This window comes from Miscanthus floridulus, chromosome 14 (genome assembly GCF_019320115.1).
Source record: "Miscanthus floridulus cultivar M001 chromosome 14, ASM1932011v1, whole genome shotgun sequence".
In the NCBI taxonomy this organism is placed as follows: Eukaryota; Viridiplantae; Streptophyta; class Magnoliopsida; order Poales; family Poaceae; genus Miscanthus; species Miscanthus floridulus.
The window spans coordinates 49,302,862-49,324,208 of NC_089593.1; positions in this window are offsets into that span (position 1 = coordinate 49,302,862).

Consider the following 21,347-nt stretch of genomic DNA (forward strand, 5'->3'; position numbering starts at 1 on the left):
TTGGAGATTTTCAACTTCTTTAGAAAATTTGAGAGTAATTTGAAAAATGGACTCAGTGGCAGTTCTGTAAATATTTCAAAAATCAACATCCACCTCTCTGCTTGCCGCCGGTGCCACGCGGATGTCGCCGCCGATCTGATTTCACCGCTTTCACGCACAGTGACATGCCAATACCTCCGTGGTGAGTTCGCCCGTGTGCTGTCTACACCGCACGCCCTCCTTCTTGCTATAAATAGGAGCACGCCGTTGTCATTTTGGAGTTTTCCCGTCGACTGCTCGCCACCGGTGTCCTGCCTGCACTCACGCAATTCATCCTCGCCATAGTATCTAGGGCCAATGCTTTGGCCAGAAGCTCCGCCTCGCCCTGCCACTCATTCCCGACCTGCTCGCGTCGCCTCTAGACGGTCAGCACCGACGCGCGACTTCGTCTTCTTTGAAGCCGATCGGAGCTCCGCCATCCTCGGTCTCACCATGGTCCCGTCGATCCAGTACATCTCCGTCTTCACCAAGTCTACCTATGTGATCGCGGTGAGCTCCTGAATGTGAAGATCATTTCGCTTTGGTCCCTACAGCAACGTCACTGTGGCTACGCCATACACCATCGTGCCCAGGCCGCCACGCCCGGCATGGAGGTGTCTCTGGTGCACCTTCTTCCTTTCTGATAGCTGAGATCGGTTCGGGGGAAAGAGTAGGCCGTGTAGGTGCGGTCTGCTTCGCTAGAGCTTCACCGCCGACGTGTTTTGCCGATCAGAACTGATAGCACCGCCATGCGTCTTCCTTGAGTCACTGACAGCGGGGCCTAGCTGTTAGTGCGAGTGAGGAAGAAGAACAGTGCAATTTTTTTTTTATTTTCTGAATTTATGAATAGTGCTGAAACTTTAGGAATTTGTAGGAAATTCATAATAGCTCCAAAAATTCTAAAATTTTGTGTGTAGCTTCTGTACATGTTCTAGTATGATTTAAAAATTTGAAACTTGGAATTTGAATAAATTTTTAATGTTCAAATATTCAGTCCATTAATTGAAAAATGCAATTTCCATGATTTTTGTAGGTCACTGTATAATTCCAAAAATTATGAGATTTATTTTGGTATATTAATTTGTCATAAGGAAGCTTACATAAAATTTTTAGGTCATTTGGAATAAGTTCATTTTTGGGCTTAATTCCAAATTAATTAAAAAATAAATAAAGGCAAACCCTAAGTGTTTGATTAGTGTTGAATCTTGTTTTGGTCATGTTTTGTGACTAAAAGGGTTTCAAGATCCATTTGGTCAAGTCACATGTGTGGTTCTTGATGGTAGGATTGCAAGTTGATTTTGTTGGCTTACAACTGTACCGTGAAAGAAAATCATTTGCGGGGATTTTTACATTTCATGTACCATGAAAGCATCATGTTTACATTATCATCTTGTTAAAGCATATGTTATCATTTCATGTAGAACCTGAGAGTGAAACGATTCTAGTTGAGCAAGTTCTGGAAGAATCCCCGGTTGTCATGGGATTCGATAATTGTGGTACTGATCCGGAACCCGAGATCACCAATGAAGGCAAGCCCCGGTTTATGCATTAAACTCTTATCTTGTTTACTTTGAAAAGTTTATCACCTATGTTACTTATTGCATTAAGTTGATTAATTCAAATGTTACCTACTTGATGCATTGCCTTCCTTGTTAATTGTTTACCATCCTTGAAGATGTTTTTATTTACAAAGGCGTAGAATGCTTAGTATGCTTTATGGTAGGCTTTCAAAGTAAAAGTTTCGATACAATCAAAGATGGCATACTGGCCAAAGAAAGAAAGAAGATAGAATGAACTAGAGACTAGTCGGGTGACTTATCTTGAATTTTGGGTAATGTTGTCGACTATGTCGCTTAAAGGCCACTCATTGTGGATCTTCTGAACGAGACACTTTGTAGTACTGGTCACATACTCCGGTAAGCCTACTTCAGCTAATCCGATACTAAGACAAATGCCTATGCACTGGGAGTGGAGAGATGGCAGGAGTAGCGTGTACCCTCGTGGCTAGAATGTGGCTGGATTTGAGGAGTGTTGTGCTCTCGGGTGGCGTGGAGATGACTTAGTATAGGAGGATCCGGTAGCGAGGTTGATATATGCAAGATTAAGTTCTACATATGTCATGTGATAAGGAATCCCCAGCTGGGACTTGAATCAATTAGAATTGCTGGTGCTCCACGGATATGGAGACTTGATTCATTACAGAAGCAATGCAGGACTGGTGAATTACTAAAATATGAGAAAAGAATGGAATGAGAAGGGATGGAATATGGGAAAAGTACAATTAGTGTGAGATAATGAACTAAAGGTCTTAAGGGTAAAATTTGAAAATAGGATAAAAATAGTAAGCTTTTGGCAAAGGACTTTGAATTTTTGCTACATCCGTACCTTGTCCCAGACCCCTACATCTTTAAAAGTCTTACACCCCATTACATCGAGTTAGTCTTGTTGAGTACCTTTGTACTCAAGGTTTGTTAACCCTTGTTGCAGGTGAGTCACATGCGCAGGCTTGTTTTGGTCCCTGCTGCATGTCTGTGTTTGAAGTCAATGACAATGAGGAGTGATGAATGGCCTTTGGACAAGGCACTAGTTTGTTTGATAAATACAGTTAATGTAATATTATCCCGCTACTATGGTTGTATGACACTTATGGTATTGTAAGTTTGAAAACAACTGGTTTGTAACTATGTTATCTTAAGACTTCCACTATCTTTTACTCTGGTATATATTTGAATAAACTGTTGTAATCTGCAATGTCTATGATTGGGATCCTGTTTGAAAAGAGAATCGTGGATGATTCGGGTTTCCCGAGGACACCCGACAGACCTGTTGAGTTGTTGGGAACTCATGTACGCTATTCGAGGTCTGTTAAGACAACGATAGGTGCACGTGGGCCTGATTCCTTAGGAGATTCTGCCACACTGTGTCTGGTCAGGGGATGACATATGCTGACGCAAGCATCAGAGTGAGGCAGAGGTGACTAGACTCACTGACACGTCTGGTCATGCGTGACCTGATGCATCCGGCAAGAAAAATCAGCTCTAGATGCTTACTGGAAGTGACCTGTTGTTGAGAAGCCACAGGGAGCAGTGCGTCCGGTCAGTGCCTGATGGTTTGGGCACACACATGGGCTAACTATGCACCGGTGCGTCCGGTCTTATTGATCGCCGCATCCAGTCATGACTTAACGTGAGCGCTGGAGATTCTTGCCATTGGTGATCAGTGGCTGAGGTTGAATGCAGGGGGACATGTGGCACAAATCCTTGGACCAGTTGCTGGGGTCCTACATCTGGTCAACCCCACCGGTGCATCCGATTGCCCTGAGTTGGGCTACAGTGTGAGCCCAACGGCTCTATTTTGTTGGGGCTTCTATTTAAGCCACATGGCCGGCTCTAGCTTATTCTCTTGGCCATTTGCATTGACATAGCAACCTTGTGAGCTTAGCCAAAGCCCTCCTATGCATCTACATCATTGATTCATCATCTTTGTGAGATTGAGAGTGAATCTAAGTGCATTGCTTGAGTGATTGCATCTAGAGGCACTTGGTGATTGTATTTCGCTATAGGTTTCGCTTGTTACTCTTGCTGGTTGCTGCCACCTAGATGGCTTGGTGCAACTAAGGATGAAAACGGATGGAAACGAATGGAGAATCACTCTACCATTTTTGTTTTCATATTTTTAGACAGAAACAGGAGCGGGAGCCGGACAACCGATAACAAAAACGGTAGCGGGATAAACGGTAATACAAAAACGGGTAAATATGATAAGAAAATAGACAGAAATGGACAATAAGCGGGAACTTAAGCCAGAATTGCATGTGCATATGACATCTCTGTTTGACAAGATTTTGTTCTAAAATTCTTGATTGTATGCATATATTTATGTGTGCATCCCATAAGTTAATCTATAAATGAAAGATGAAAAGTTTGCACGTGCTTATAAGTAGCTAATAATACATATGTGTACATACATGTCAACATGTGTGTGAAAGCAGGGCATGTGTGTACAAGTCACAGGTGCACCCATAAAGACTGGCCCCACAAGAAAATAAAAAAAATGAACACCGCATCTAGATCCAAACTAGCGAGCCGCACACTGTATCCATCTGTTTCTCTTTCTCCTCAAATCAGGCTTGGCTCTCCTCCACTCCACATTGACCTAGACGTCCAGGCATCCAGCGGTGGTACCATGTTAGCTCCTTCTTCCTTGCTCCCTCCTTCTTGTGGCCCCACCGTGCTGCCTCCCTTCTTCCTCTCAGTGTCTGGTAGCACATGAGCACATGGACCATCCTCCTGACTGGATCTAGAGGGCACAATGAGCTCTGCCTGCCTCCCTTCTTACTACTACAACTAGCACCTCCCTATGCTCCTCATCCAATGGCAACACTTTCGGCCGCTGCTGCCCGTTACTCCCTTAGACCTTCCGTCCGGATCGAGCTTCAGCCACCTAGGATAGGCTTCTTCTCTAGCCAAACTGGTGCAATCCTTAAGCGATGCTCCATGCAGCCTATCCTGGATCGAAGAAAAATGGGATATCTCGGTCGAAAATGAGATTTTGCACATACGGACGGACAAACACTCCACCATTTTCGGTCCCGCTCCCGGTTCACTCCGTCCCATTTTCGGTCCCGTTTCCATTTATCCCCAAAAAACAAAAACAGACGAGAAAATACAGAATACGGTTGCGGATAGAACAGGATTTATCCTATCCATTTTCAACTATAGGTGCAGCGAGGATTGTCGAGCGGAGAAATGTGATTGTCTTTGGCTCCGATCATGGTGATTGTGAGGGGTTCTTGACCTTTCCCCTAGCGGAGAGCCAAAATATGCTCTAGTGGATTGCTTGTGGCTTGAGTAATCCTCACCTTGTGTTGGTTGTGTGACACCCGATTGCGGGTTAGGCGTATGATGCCTATTAGCGTATGAACCTCCAAGTGAGTGAATCGCCACAATGGGTACTAGCTTGCTGGCAAGTAAGTGAACCTCGATGAAAAATCTTGTGTCATCATTGTCTCCGAGGATTTCATTGTGTTTGATTGATTATCTCTTGCCATGGTGTAGGGTCGAGATGGCGGACTAGAGGGGAGAAGGTGAATAGTCCTTTATAAAATTAATCGCACTAGCTAACCAAAACAAATACGGAATTAAAATTATCGGTCTAGCCAAAACTACACCCCTCTATCTAAGTTCTCAAACACCTTATAAAGATTCTAATTAGGCAACAAAGGTGCCGGGCTAGCTAGAGCTCACCTCACCAATTCTAGGAGCAAGGTCACACAAACCTATGCCACTAGTACATCAAGCACCAGGAAGCTCCTACACATGCTAGTAGCAAAAGAATAAAGCTCCTAAGCTCACTAGCAATGCTCAATAACAAGGCAACTGATGCCAAATTAGAGAGCACAAATTACTTAGCTACACAAACTAAGCAATGTGACCAACAAGGTTACTCAAACCGAATTAGTCACGCAAGGGAGCTACTTCTATGCTACATAAGTAAGAAGGTAACTAGCAAGCTACACAAGCCAACTAATTACAAGAGCAGCTACACAAGCATAATGTATGTGAAAGTAAATACAAGCTGGTGTAACGGGGATGCAAACCAATGGGAAGACAAGGTTGACACGATGATTTTCTCCCGAGGTTCACTTGGTTGCCACCAAGCTACGTCCCCATTGTGTTAACCATTCACTTGGAGGTTCGGCGGCTAAGAGGTGTTGCACAAACCTCATCCACACATTGGACACCACAAGAACGTCACAAGCCAAGTGAGGGTTCCTCAATGACATGCTCGACTAGAGTTGCTCTTCATGATCCCCGCGGGGTGAGCACAATCCCCCTCACAAATCCTCCTCTGGAGCACCACACAATATTCTCGCGTGCTTCAATGGAATCACAAGCCACCAAGCCATCTATGAGGTGGCAACCTCCAAGAGTAACAAGCACCACCAGCTTGCAACTCGATCACCTAGCGCCACTCGATGCAACCTCACACTAGAACATACTAGAATTACACTCACTCGCAATCGGATCTCACTCTTGCAAGCACAAGTGAGTTAGAGGGCTCCCAAGCACACCTACACAAGCCACCAAGGGTTAAGGGTGCTCAGCTACCGACCCAAGGCCGACCAACACTTCTATTTATAACCCCAAGGGCTAAAATAGCCGTTACCCCTTCACTGGACATTTTTTGACACGACCGGATGTGCCGGTCATAATGACCAGATGCACCCGGCAGAGTCCAGTCATCCGAATGCGGCCACGTGTCGCCTCCATCAAACGCCGAGCATCTATCTCCAATGGCTAGCAAGCGCACCAATGGTCAAAAGAATGGCCGGACGCACCACTACCCTGAGACTGGACGTGCATGTGCCTAACTCTGATCCTCTCCTTGCCATAGCTCTACACGATTGGACACACCCACCACAATACGACCTGACACACGAGCCACTGAGACTAGTCACAAACAGAGAGTTCCAAAGGGGGATAAAACACGATCGAACACATTAGGTCCAGGTTGACCTGACGCGCCCTAGCGTCCAGTCCTCATAGGACTGCTACTTGAGCGCCATGCGTCACCACGTCAGCAAGATCAGACACAGCCACCGCGCGTCAGGTCACAAAGTGACCCAGCGTTCGGTCATGTCGTAGAGGCAAACTGAGAGCACCACCAACTGACAGAACACGCTGGTCCTCTCGAGGCCAGTGTCCGATAACCTCCAGTGACCTGTTTTGCCTCTGTTTCTTCACTGAGTTGATCTGTTTCAACTCCAACTTCTTTCTCCTTTGCAAATGTGCCAACACCACCAAGTGTATACCACCATGTGTATGTGTGTTAGCATTTTCATAATCATTTTTAAGGAGTTAGCCACTCAACTTGCCACGCCACTCGATCCTAGCAATGATGTAAAGTTAGATCACTCAAGTGGCACTAGATGACTGATATGTAAACAAGTTTGCTCCTCTTAATAGTATGGCCATCTATCCTAAACCCAGTGATCAACTTCTCTACACTCCTATGACCGGTGAAATAAAATGCCCTAGATTATACCTTTGCCTTGCACATTCTGTTCCATCTCCTCCATCGTTGATGCAACAAATGCACCAATCAATCACCAAATGATATGATCCACTTCATATCATCATGTGACCTCGTTGGTTCATCGATCTTGACCTCACTTGCTTTTCACCATTGCCTTCGTCCATCGGCGCAAAGTCTTGCTCAAGCTTCACCGCCACGCGGTCCATTGCTCCAAAGCCTCCAACTTGCCCTTCATGCTTGCAACCGGTCCATCGAGCCAAGCCTTGTCTTGATCTTCTCCACCTTGGTCACATGACTCAATGTCATGTTTCATATGCAATGAGCTCCTTCATCACATGTGTGAGCTTTGCAACATCTCCGAGCCATTTTCACCTCTATGGCATATGTTGCTCACACATATGTACCTATGGACTAATCACATGTATATCTTATATTAAACACAATTAGTCCACCTAGGTTGTCACTCAATTACCAAAACCAAATAAGAACCTTTCAATCTCCCCCTTTTTGGTAATTGATGACAACTCTACAAAGATATGGAAATTAAGCGCTTTTGGATTCATGTTGCTTGCCCAAGCAATTTTACCATATGTAAAAGGATATGGACAAGTGTCATGAACCCCAATTGGTCGCATTAGCTCCCCCTACATATGTGCTAAGAGTTTAGATTGAAGCTTGTACATATGCATGGATTTGAGTTGTGGTAGAGTAATGTCTACCAAATGATGCTAAGGTATAAGAGATGGACCTTTGAAGCATAATACCAATCGAAGTGCACCAAATATACCATCCTTAGCACCATTAGTAACTAGACACACACAAAAACTAGAATACCCTGTGAGATCAATATTAGAAGCAAGGGTCTAGTTTTCTCAAAATAAACACAAGTCTAGTTACTCAACCTAAGCATGCTAGTTTTTCATTTCATCATTCAAACATATAACTAGCATACACCACACAAGCATGCATATCAAACTTAAAAACTTATGCAATGCAAGCAAGCACATGAATATGCACATATCAAATGCAATCAAACAAGTTCATGAGCTTGCTCCCCCTACTTGTGTGCTTCTTTTGTCCAAGAATTTTTATCCTTTTCAATTTCTCAATGTTGCTCTCTCTCTGTCCATGTCCATGTCCATGTCCATGTCCATGTCCAACCTCTACTTCTTTGTCTCAATCTCTCCCAAAGCTTTTATATCTTTGTACAATCTCTACCCCTTTGTCATCAATTTCCATAAAAGGTGTGCTTCTCATTGATGCATGGGCTCGCATTGGGGTAGATGGTTGGGGCTTGAATCTTGCATTTGTTATGGACACTTCCAAATATTGGAATGACACCACTTGTATAGCTCTTGAGATACCACATATAGGATCTTTGACCTTGATACTAATTGGTGGGGCACTTCCCCCTATGTCATAGCATGGGTCATCCACTTGATAAGTTTGAGCTCTGTATGAGGGATGCATTCTTCACTTGATGATCACTTAAAGTTGAGGATCACTTGTGGAACCACCTTCTTGTATGATTGATACCATGTGTAGAGATGTGATACCACGTGTATGATTGATTTGTCAATAAAAACCATTTCTTGAACATTTGCTATCTTCATGAGTACCATTTGTAGGACATCACTTATGAGTTGGTTTAGACATCACTTGTGAATTCTCGATAAAATATTTGAGTCTAGATACCACTTGAAACAAACTAGATATCCATTTGTATTATTGCCTTATACTTATACTCTTGTCACTATCATTGTCATGAGCCTTTAATATGACTTGAACTAAATTGATTTGCCTAAGCTTCTAAGTCCGGTTTGATCCAATGACAAGCTTCTTCACACCTCTTGCAAGGGTTATCTTGCTAATGTTGTACTTGTCACTTGTTAGCAATCTAAAATAGATCAAGTATTTGGGTTCACTAGCTCATGAACAAACTCATACTCATACCACTAGATCAATTAAACATTCAAGCAATAGTGGTAGGCTATGAATTTTAAACTTTTATTTGTCATGCATGATCCTATAGAGCATGTACTATATGCACTAACCATATACTAGTAAGGGATGAAATGATCCTGCACATTACAATGATACCTTTGCTATCTTGGAGTAGAGGATAGTCACACATATTCTAATTCATTACTCCAATAGCAATGTGAAGTCCAATTTATAGCTTGGTGAAGACCAATCATTATAGATAGAATCCATTCTTCACTTATATGATTTAAGAACCACTAATGCTCAAGTGCACTTTCTTATTTTGGTTTGCTTGCTTCTTCATTTTATCTTTGCTTGCATGAGAGCATCAATGTGAGAATACCACTTGAAATATTATGTCTAGCTCTATTTTGGATGTTGCTTGCTTTTCTTGATCAACCCTTTTGATTGCTTGAACTAAGCATCTCAAATATTTCTCGGATCACCACTTCCATGTTAGTCTTTCAAGTACCATACTTGGTTTACCTACACATAGGCGGCAAGCTCCTACACTAGGGAGAAGTGACCTCTCTCTAAAGAACCATCTTTGACACTCACTTGAAATGAATTTATTGATTGATCCAAGTGATAAACTTAACTTGATGTGTAACCTTGAGTCCTTCTTCTTTATGTCCTTTTCTTTCTACCAAATGATCTTTAACAAGCAATAGAACTTAAACTTCATCTTCATCTTGAGCATGGTTTTGATCTTCAATTGAGTACCAACTATGTGCCTAGTACACTCTACAATCAAATGGCCTTATACCCTCTGCTTGTCATGTTTCTAGATTATCTCAAAACCAAACTTAGGTGCCTCAATCACTTATAAACATGTTTCCAACTTGAGGACCTTTCAATCAAAGTGACTCTTAATCAATCCAATAATTGTCACTTTTCTGGTAGATTATGTACCCTTCAATGAAAAATGCATATCTCCCAATGTACATATCTAAATACCACAAAATTTGGTGGAGATGTGCTTTACTAAGTCATCTACAAGCTGTAAAAATTTGAGTTTCATTTGACGTCTACATTTCTACCAAATTTCAATTGTTCCACCGCTGCTACATGCTAAAAACTGCTGCACTATAGCTGACAAGTTCTACTCCTAAACTGAAGCATCTCTTATCCAATTCTTATGAAATTTCTACAACATCTCATACCATAATTCTAGAGCGTGCATACCAAATTTCATGCCAATCCAAATAGATTTTATCACTCAAACTCAGATTTGATCACAGCTAGCTCAGTTTTTCAATTATAGGACATATTTCAACCAATTGAGCTAAACTTCATCAAATGTGAATTAAACTTGAAATTAAATTGTTTGAATACTTTCACAAGACATATATCCATACAATCCACTCTCTAAAGGTCATCTCATGAATTTATCCAACAAAAATCAATCCAAACTTGATTACTAAGCATTTATCCATTCAATCATCTTATAGCAAGCAACATTACATATTTATCCAATTCAATCAACTCATGCACCCAAATGAAATGATCAACTAGAAATATACCTTGATTAGCTCATGATTATCCATAGCAAGCTTTCACTCAATTATTTGCAAGCCACCAAATAATTCCAATAAATCACCACAACTTGAATTATAGCACTTGTATGTTGATAGCTCTTGGACTTCACTATCTTGTCATGGCATTGGGATAATGATCATTGCTTTTCAATACTTGGCTCAATCATGTGATTAACAAAATGAATACCACTTGAATCAAGACTCCAATGCCAATGGTACCTACAATCATTGATCCACTTTTTGATGGTACCCAAACTAGTTTGGATCCTCTCAAGTTAGGAGCAACATACTTAGGCATAGCCTTAGTGTCGGGGACCTAATACCGGGGTACCCCAGAAGGTAGAACCAAAAACCACCGAACGTTAAAAACTTCTGGACGCACAAGAGCGCCGTTTCGTCCCTTGTTCGAATGACAGGGGTTTGGTTCCGTCTCGCCTGATGCCTTTTTGAGATAGCACTGCCTCGCCCGAGGGCTCAGGGTTAGTCTCCGTCTCGCCCGATGCCTTTGAGGTGGCTTTGCCTCGCCCGAGGGCTCAGGGTTAGTCTCCATCTTGCCCGACGCCTTTGAGGTGGCTCGGCCTCGCCCAAGGGCTCAGGGCTAGACTCCATCTCGCCCGACGCCTTTGAGGTGGCTCTGCCTCGCTCGAGGGCTTAGGGCTAGTCTCCGTCTCGCCCGACACCTTTAGGGCGGGCTCGGTCTCGCCCGAGGGCTAAGGGATAGATTCCGCCTCACCCGACCCCGGAGGGGCAGGGCTGGTCTCACCCTAGAGATAGGGATTGGTCTCTGTTTCGCCTGATGGCAAGGAACGAGCCTCACCCTACTCCATATCTAAAGACCGGATTCATCTAACCTGACAACTTCTCCCCATTCCCTCAAGATGATAGGTACAGAGCAGGACAAGACGTTTGGGTCAACCGTGGCTCCAAGGACCATACCCTATGCCCTAGTAGGAAAAGTAGTGCTAGGGGATGATGGGACAGGTGCTTTAGATCCTTCCGGGCACCGTAGAGCCCAAAAGGTTGTATAGGTGTGTGCTCCTCGCCCTATAGAGTTGTAGGCGCCGCCTTTAGCCCTAGGACACGGAACCCGACGAAGATATACGACAACCGCTACGCTCTAGAAAAGGATTTACTATCTCCATGCATGACGGACATTCCGTCACCATGCTATGGACCCGAGGGAGCGGCACCCGCTTCCCGACCCCTTAGGTCCCCCAAGTCAGAAGGCCTTGACCATGGCGTTGCTCTAGACCCCGACCCCTCGTCCCTCCGACGAAGACTCACAGGAACCAGAAGGTGTGCGGAGCAAGGCTAGGAGAGGCCAATAAGTCAAAACCACTATACTACAGCCCACACCCTGCGCAGGGAAGCATTCTGTAATCAACCTGACATTCTACAGAGACATCAACAGTATTGTAGGCGCTTATCTTCCTTCATACTCATCAGAATGAAGAACGAAGCCAGGTAGATGTGAGCCACAAGACTAAGTAGAGTATACATCCTAAACCCTCGCCCTTGTAAAAGCCAGCCCCTTCCTCTATAAAAGGGGATGCACTTCCTCCATCAAAAGGGGATGGACTTTGAACCGAATAGGAAGACACACATACACACAATCAAGTTGCTACGAAGCTCTTGACCTCCTTTCAACCCTTCCATCAGAGACTTGGGACCAGTCCCTCTCTTGATCATTTGTACCCCTTACTATAGACCGTTCACGGTGCTAATAACACGAGCAGCAACAAACTGGACGTAGGGACATTCGGCCCAAACTAGTATAAATCTTTTGTCCTTTAGCGCACCATCCGAGCCTAATGCGCATTACTATAAATTTACTTGTCGATGCTCATACGAAACACCGACAGTTGGTGCACCAGGTAGGGGAGCTTGCGCATTCCAAATCAGGCCTCAGATGGCCACCCACGCAATCACCTGGGCCCCGGGCGCACATGTGCATTTCGGCGACCTAGATTTCATCGTCACACTAGGAGGAGAGCTGGCGCTGACTCACTCAGCCGCCCCATCTATCCCTTCTATCAACCTCAGCCGTCTTAGGCTTGAGGGCCCGCTGGGCAACTCCCTTGGAGTCTAGTCATCAAGGGAGGCCTCTCACAACGCCACCCTATGTCCAGAAGGGTCCATACGGAGCGCCCCGATGGCGTTTCCGTTCGGTCTCCGCAACGCTGCAGCGATCGCTGGCTACCTACAGGTGCTACATATGGTTCAGTCACCCACGGACATCGAGTTCATGGGGGTGATTGAGCATGATACGGAGACCCTCTATGGGCTCCTCAATGAGGAGCCAGGGTCGTTCTCTAGCTCGGATTCCAGTAGGGGGAGCCACCACCCTTCCCGGGAATGCTTCATGACGCAGACCCTCGAGGGTCATGTCGAAAGTGTCTCTAGGGAAGAGGTCACCCCTACGAACAACCCTAATAGCAGATCCGGGGAAGAGACAACGGCCCCATCTCGCCTAAGGATGGAGCAGCTGAGGGCCCATCAGCAAGAGATCAATGAGGCCAGGCAAGGGCTTGTCCGGGAGTACGCGGACATCAATCGCGAGATTGAACGCCGCAAAGACAGGGGGCGCGTGCGCGCCATGGCCCGCACCGTACACCAGAGGATCCTCACCGACGATGGGACCCTTCCTCACTTTGCCCGAGCCAGCCAGAACATCGCCGCAACAACCGCCTTGCTGCATGGCCTTCCAGAGGCCATGACAGCCGAAGATCGCCGGGCCCACAGGGAGATTCGCATGTTGCTTGAGCGTGCGGTGGCGCAACAGGCGGAAAGTTTGTTGTCTCGACGACGTGAACCTAACACCAGCCAGTGCTCACCCTCAGTACGTCCCACTAGGGACGTGTCCGTTCACCAAACACCGCTAGCCAGCAAGCAGCCCTTCGCCGTCCTAGTACATCAATGCCTCGGCCATGGCCGTGATGTACGCAACATCATCGATGCTTGGAAACATGTCCATGGCGATGACGGAGAAGCAACACGTCGTGGCTACCATCCCCGATGTGGCGGACGCTACGACAACAACGAAGATTGAAGCCCAAGCCCCGGTCTGCCAGGTCCTCAGGCCTTCGGTCGACACATCCTCAACGTCGCGTTCCCCCTAAGGTATCGACCGCCTACCAACATCCCTAAATATTTTGGCGAAACAAATCCCGGGCTTTGGCTCAAAGACTATCAGCTTGCATGTCAGGCCAGTGGGGCGAGTGATGACAATTTCATTATTCGCAATCTCCCGCTGTTCTTGGCCGATTCAGCACGAGCATGGCTAGAGCACCTACCGTCCAATACTATTCAGAGTTGGGCGGATCTGATGGAGATCTTCATGGGCAACTTCTAGGGCACGTACAAATGCCCTAGAAACCCATGGGACCTTAAGAACTGCCGCCAGAAGGCTGATGAAACCCTTCGCAGGTACATTCGGTGCTTCTCTCGGCAGTGCAACGAGCTCCCTAACGTCGCCAACGCCGACATGAAAGGAGCCTTTCTGTCCAAAACAACCTGCGAATCCCTGGTCCATAAGCTAGGATGCAGGGGCCCGTAGACTACCAAGGAACTCCTAGACATCGCCACCAGTCACGCCTCTGGAGAGGAGGCGGTCGAAGCCATCTTTGATCGCTCCGATAGAAAGATGAGGCGGGACGAGGACGCCGGTGAAGGCGCTTCCAGCTGTCCTGCCAAAAAGAAAAATAAGAAGCAACGGTGTGACAACTCGCTCGTGGCCGCTGCCGACCGCAAAGGTGGCCGGAAGCCCATGGAGGGCACTCCGAACCACTTTGAGAAAATGCTCGAGGGGCCATGCCCAAACCATGCCTTCCTGGCCAAGCATCTATACAAGGATTGCGGCCTCATGCGCAAATACTTGGCCGAGGGCCTCAACAAAGGGGAGCAGGGGAACGAACCTGTTCCCGCCACAGATGACACAGAGGAAAAGGATGATGCCTTCCCAACGCCGATCGGTGCCCTCATGATCTTTAGAGGATCAACAGTCTATGACTCCAAGCGTCGCCAGAAGCTCACATGCCACGAGGTCTATACAGCCGGACCGGCCACACCAGCCTTCCTTCGGTGGTCGAAATCCGCCATAACCTTCAACCAGACCGACCATCCGGATGCCGTCCCACATTCGAGAAGGTACCTGCTTGTCGTCGATCCGATCGTCAGACCTAAGTGGCTCACAAAAGTACTGATGGACGGAGGCAGCGGCCTCAACATCATGTACGCCAAGACACTCGATGAGATGGGCGTCAATCGAACAAACCTCCACCCCATCCAAGCACCTTTCCATGGCGTCGTGCCTGGTAGGCAGGCCATGCCACTAGGATAGATCGATCTGCCCATCACTTTTGGGGATCGGTCCAATTACCAGACCGAGACCCTCACCTTCGACGTAGTAGGGTTCCTGGGGACTTTCCATGCCATCCTGGGATGACCATGCTACGCGAAGTTCATGGCCGTCCCCAATTATACGTACCTTAAGCTGAAGATGCCGGGTCCCCGTAGGGTCATCACCATCGGCACCTCCTTCCAGCGTGCTTATGAGTGCGAAGTCGAATGCTGCGGACACGCATCCACAGTCATCACCTCCAAAGAGCTCGCCACCCTTAGGGAAGAGGTCGTTGAAGAGGCACCCGACGCGAAGAAATCAACCGGGTCATTCGAATTGGGAGAAGGCTCCAGGGAGGTCCTCTTGGACCCCAGCAGCTCCAAGGGCAAAAAAGTCCGTATCGGGACCGCGCTCTCCTCCGAATAGGAAAGCATGCTCATTGACTTCCTCCACAACAACAAAGACATCTTTGTGTGGAAACCCTCGGATATGCCAGGCATCCCGAGGGAGGTCGCCGAGCATACTCTCTAGATCCTCCCGGGCTCCAAGCCAGTAAAGCAACGCCTACGCCGCTTCGATGAGGAGAAACGTAGGGCCATCGGTGAGGAGATAGCCAAACTATTGGCCACAGGATTCATTAAGGAAGTATACCACCCAAAGTGGTTAGCGAATCCCGTCCTTGTGCGGAAAAAGAGCGGGAAATGGAGAATGTGTATCAATTATACCGGCCTCAACAAAGCGTGTCCAAAGGATCCGTTTCCTTTGCCACGAATAGACCAAATAGTCGATCCCACCTCACGGTGCGAAACCCTCTACTTCCTTGACGCATACTCCGGTTACCACCAAATCGCGATGAAAGAGTCCGACCAGCTCATGACATCTTTTATCACCCCCTTCGGATCATTTTGCTACATTTCGATGCCTTTCGGTTTGAAGAATGCTAGGGCAACGTACCAGTGCTGTATGCTTAGTTGCTTCAGAGACCTCATTGGGCGAACCGTTGAGGCCTATGTCGATGACATCGTAGTCAAATCCAAACGAGTTGACCACCTTGTCGCCGACCTTGAGCAAACCTTTGCGAAACTCTGGGCAAACGGCATCAAACTCAATCCCGAAAAATGTGTTTTTGGGGTCCCGAGGGGCATGCTGCTCGGTTTTATCGTCTTCGAGCGTGGCAGCAAAGCCAACCCAGAGAAAATATCAGCCATCACAAGGATGGGCCCGATTCAAAACATAAAGGGGGTTCAGCGGATCACAGGGTGCCTTGCCGCTCTCAGCTGATTCATTTCACACCTCGGCGAACGAGGACTCCCCCTTTGTCGACTCCTAAAGAAATCTGACCGCTTTGAGTGGACAGCTGAGGCTCAGGAAGCGCTTGACATGGTTAAACAATTTTTGACTAAACCTCCGATCCTAGTTCCTCCATGCAATGGAGAATCCCTCCTACTATATATATTGGCCACCACCCAAGTGGTCAGCTCTGCCTTAGTGGTAGAACAAGAGGAGGGGCACGCCTTCAAGGTGCAGCGCCCTATATATTTCATCAGCGAGGTGTTATCCGACTCCAAAGCTCGCTACTCCCAAATCCAGAAACTCCTCTACACCGTCCTCATCACCAAGAGAAAGCTACGCCACTACTTTGAGTCACACCCCATGACAGTAGTGACGTCGTTCCCCCTCGGTGAGGTTGTCCATAGCCATGACGCTACGGGAAGAACCGCAAAGTGGGCACTCGAGCTGATGGATCAGGGCATTTCTTATGCCCCCCGAACAGCGATCAAATCTCAGGTACTGGCTGACTTCATCGCGGAGTAGACTGAGATCCAAATGCCACCAGCACCCATCGATCAAGAGTACTGGACAATGTACTTCGACGAATCGCTGATGAAGAAGGGCACCGGAGTAGGACTAGTCTTTATATCTCCCCTTGGGGTCCACATGAGGTACATGGTTCGGTTCCATTTCCCCTCATCAAACAAAACTGCAGAATATGAAGCGCTCGTCAATGGCCTACGAATCACCATCGAGCTAGGCATCCAACACCTTGACGTCAGAGGCGACTCCCAGCTGGTCTTCAACCAGGTCATGAAGGAGTCAAGCTGCCACGACGCCAAGATGGAGGCATACTATCAAGAGGTCCGACGGCTAGAGGACAAATTCGACGGCCTCGAACTCAATCACATCCTAACGTGCCTCAACGAAGCAGCCGACACGCTTGTGAAAGCAGCATCTAGCCGAGAGCCAGTCCCGGTAGGTGTCTTTGCCAACAACCAACACAAACCGTCGGTATGCTACACGGGGTCAGAACAAGCCGACGATGGCCCATCTAGTCTAACCCCAAGGGCTGATCCTCCAACCGCTCCGCCCGACCCTGAGGTCATGGAGCTCGAAGAGGACCCAGCAGCGGAGTCCAACCCTCCCGATGACTGGAGAACGCCGTACCTCGACTACCTCCTCCATGACATACTACTGGTAGACAAGACGAAAGCCCAACGGATCGCACGATGCACCAAGTCCTTCATTCTTGTAGAGGGCGAACTCTACAAACGGAGTCACATCGGGATTCTGCAACTCTGTATCCCTGGCGAACAGGGAAAACTCCTACTGGGCGACATCCATGGTGGAGTCTGCAGTCATCATGCTGCACCAAGAACTTTGGTTGGGAATGCATTTCGACAAGGTTTCTACTAGCCCACCGCAGTAGCCAATGCCGAGCAAATTGTACGCACCTACGAGGGATGCCAGTACTACGCTCGACAAACACACCTCCTAGCCTAGGCTCTCTAGATGATCCCCATCATGTGGCCCTTCACAGTCTGGGGGCTCGACCTAGTTGGGCCACTCAAAAAGGCACCTGGGGGCTTCACCCACCTGCTTGTCACCATAGACAAGTTTACAAAATGGATTGAAGCTCGACCAATATCCACGATCAAATCTGAGCTAGCGGTGCTGTTCTTCCTCGACATCACCCATTGCTTTGGAGTACTGAACTCCATCATCATAGACAATGGCACGCAGTTCACCGGTAGGAAATTCGTTTGATTCTGTGATGAACAACACATCCAAAACGATTGGGCAGCCGTCGCACACCCCCAAACGAATGGGCAGGTCGAACGCGCAAACGGCATGCTCCTTCAGGGCCTCAAACCCAGAATTTTCAACCGGCTGAACAAGTTTGGCGCGCGCTGGCTCGCTAAGCTCCCGGCCGTGCTCTGGAGCCTAAGGACAACTCCTAGCCGGGCCACCGGCTACACACCCTTCTTCATGGTCTATGGTTCCGACGCCGTTCTTCCAACGGACCTTGACTATGGAGCGCCAAGAATCAGAGCATACGATGAACAAGGAGCCGAGGCATCCCACCAAGATGCCATGGACTAGCTAGAAGAAGCCCGCGACGTCGCCCTCCTCCGTTCGGCTAAGTACCAGCAGGCGTTGCGACGGTACCACAACCGATGGGTGCGGGGTCGAGCCTTCAACGTCAGAGACCTCGTCCTCGTCTTGTGTAGAGCAACAAGGACCGCCACAAACTCTCCCCACCCTAGGAAGGGCCCTACGTCATCGCGGAAGTACTTCGCCCAGGCGCCTACCTGTTGAAAACCATCAATGGCGAGGTCTTCACCAATGCCTAGAACATCGAGTAGCTATGTCGTTTCTATCCTTAAAATAAGCATACACTCTTCCTTATCAGATTTTGTCATAACAAAACCCCGATCCTTTGTGACTTCCGACCCCTACAAATCGTGAGGGGTCAGACCTCACTCGGGGGCTGGCATGTCATCATAACATATGACATATGTAATACAAGTATTACGCTTGCAAAAAACCTCCTATATTATGGTTATAAACATTCTCTAAGTTTTCCATTCCTCTCATAAACGAGTCCTAAGGGCTAAGACTTTGGGAACCAATTTTGAATACAACTGGTAGGACTGCGGGACACCCACGCCCCAGCGGCTGCAACCTCTTTGCTCACCAGCTCAATCAGAATTAGTTCGCCCACATTCCTAGTTTCTTATGACTTAGACCGTGACTAGGGTTGGAAAGCACTAAGATCTTTTCTACCAAAAGGAGAAAGATAAAAAATTGCTTGCCATAAGCAAAAGATGTAAATTTGTTCATTTTTTGCACAAATTCGTCACTTACAAAGTGATTTCATTACAAAAAGGAACAATATACTTATAAATTCAGAGGACTGTTTACTCAGGGGCTTCCCCATAAAGTTATTCAATTACAATCTCTGCTTAGCTCTACTACAAGTACTACTGTGGTCGCCGTGCCACGCTCTCCATCGGCGACATCCTGATATCCCGCCACTTCGTAGGATCCTCGAAGGCGCCGCCATCTGCAACGTCTTCGCCGGGGCATCCGGGGACTATGCCATCATCGTCAGCCGCAACCCCAACAACGATGCCTCCGCCGGGGCGTCCAGGGACTACGCCATCGTCGTCAGCCGCAACCTCGACAGTGACGCCTCTGCCAGGGCATCCGGGGACTATGCCATCATCCCCAGCCATAACCCTGACAACGGTGTATGGGCAGGAAACGCCTCCCGCCAAAAGAGGAGCACAGCGGATGATGGCGTAGTCGACGACGTACGACGCCCACCAGCGCCTCTTCTCCTTCGGCAGCAGCGACTCCTCAGCAAGGGCGGCACACACCATCTCATCTACGTTGGATAACCTCCGGCTCGACATCACGCTCTAGCTTCAAGAGCAAATCTATAAGTTTCTCTCTCTAGCATTACTCTTCCTCACTCAGGAACTGCCACGACGCACGGACGCATTCGGCGGAAAGGAAGAAGAAGGAGAGATAGCGGCTCGGAGGTAGAAGAGGAGGTGGGATGAGAACTCCCCTCCCCTCCCTATTTAAAGAGGAGGTGCTGTAGCTAAGGAAAGGCGAAAGTTTGGACAAAAAACCCTCTCTATTCCCCTCTTTAAATACGGAATCAATGCTGATTGATACCTGAGGGGACGCGCCAGAACTGACAGGACGTGCCTCGGTCGACGAGGCATCCCCCTTGGTCAAACTAAACACTGCCTGGGTATGGTCCGCCACTGACCCGCTCCGGACACGGCAATTAAGGCGCCCACATAGGTAGACAACCCTTCACCTCCTCATGCAGGACGACGGGACGATCCGACGATAGGACCTTTTGGATCTCCTGGGCCGGCCATCTGGCCCAGAAGAGACGACGAATGAACGCCCAAAGAAAGATAAGCATCTCTGCCTTCTTACTTTACGCGTTAAAAATTCATTCTTGGGCTTCCGACCCTGTCAAACGGCAGGAATACAAACTTCAATCGGGGGCTGCCGAGGATGTCTACCAATCTAGACTTCCTCCTCACCCGACCCCCTCCATACACTTGAAACTAAGGATGCAAAATATGGGCATAAAACTTTGAGTAAAAATTGGATGAACTAGTAGACCCTATGCCTCGGTAACTATGGTGTTTCTGTTTGCTAGAAAAATTATGCTCAACGCCCCTCGCGTCTCCAGCTTCAATGTCTACCTTCTCAAAAAGGGTTCGGAGGAGTCCACCTATAGAGTCTCTCCCAAAGGAGAAGTTGTCAGGTTGCCCAAGTTAATTAAATGACTCGGATCACCACCGAGATACGAAAAACAAAGAATAGCGATTCTTATGCAGGTTACTCCAACCTCATCGCAAACATCAGGGTCCGAACCCCACACGAACACATCTGGTAGGAGCTTTTCATCACTCATACTACCAAGGTAACGTTACCGAGCCTTCATTTTGATTATATTATATAGGAATATGCAAAACTTCCCAACGCTTCGTGTTGCATCATGAAACGGCCATCACCTCATTCGATATAGGTGACCACAGGCCGAGGTTCGAAGGTCAGTCTGCGAAGGGCTCGAGGCCGCCTCATGCCAAACAGAGCCAGGGAGAAATAACCGAGACAAGCCCTAGCGGCCCTGCCCGACTCCGCTCAGAAGCGGACAAGGACGTCTCGACCTTTTCTCGTTCGATTCTAACCCCGAGCCAAACCCACAGAATCTCCATCGAGGAGAGGCCATCAGGCCGCCTAAGCCTATCGAACAGCTCCGGCATCTGCCGGGAGGTGGGTTAAGAAGTTGTGGAGTGCCACCAGAGGGCTCTACCGACCCCATCAGCAAATGATGGACCCGGATTCCACATGAACGTACCCATTAGTGAGCTCGTTGAGTGCGATACTCGAGCCATCGAGGCAAGTGTCGTTTACTCAGCCCCTCCGATTGTGAAAATCAAGGACGGGGTAACACGCAAATTACGGCTGACCCCTATCAGACCCTAACAAGGCCCAGGGGCTCAAGCCAATCAATATAGGGACACAAGTTCGAAGGTCCCACCTTGCCGAGCCCATAGAATCCCCAGTTGGGGATTTCTGTTGGAAGATAGGGCAGGGAATATTGCAATGTCATCCAAGGA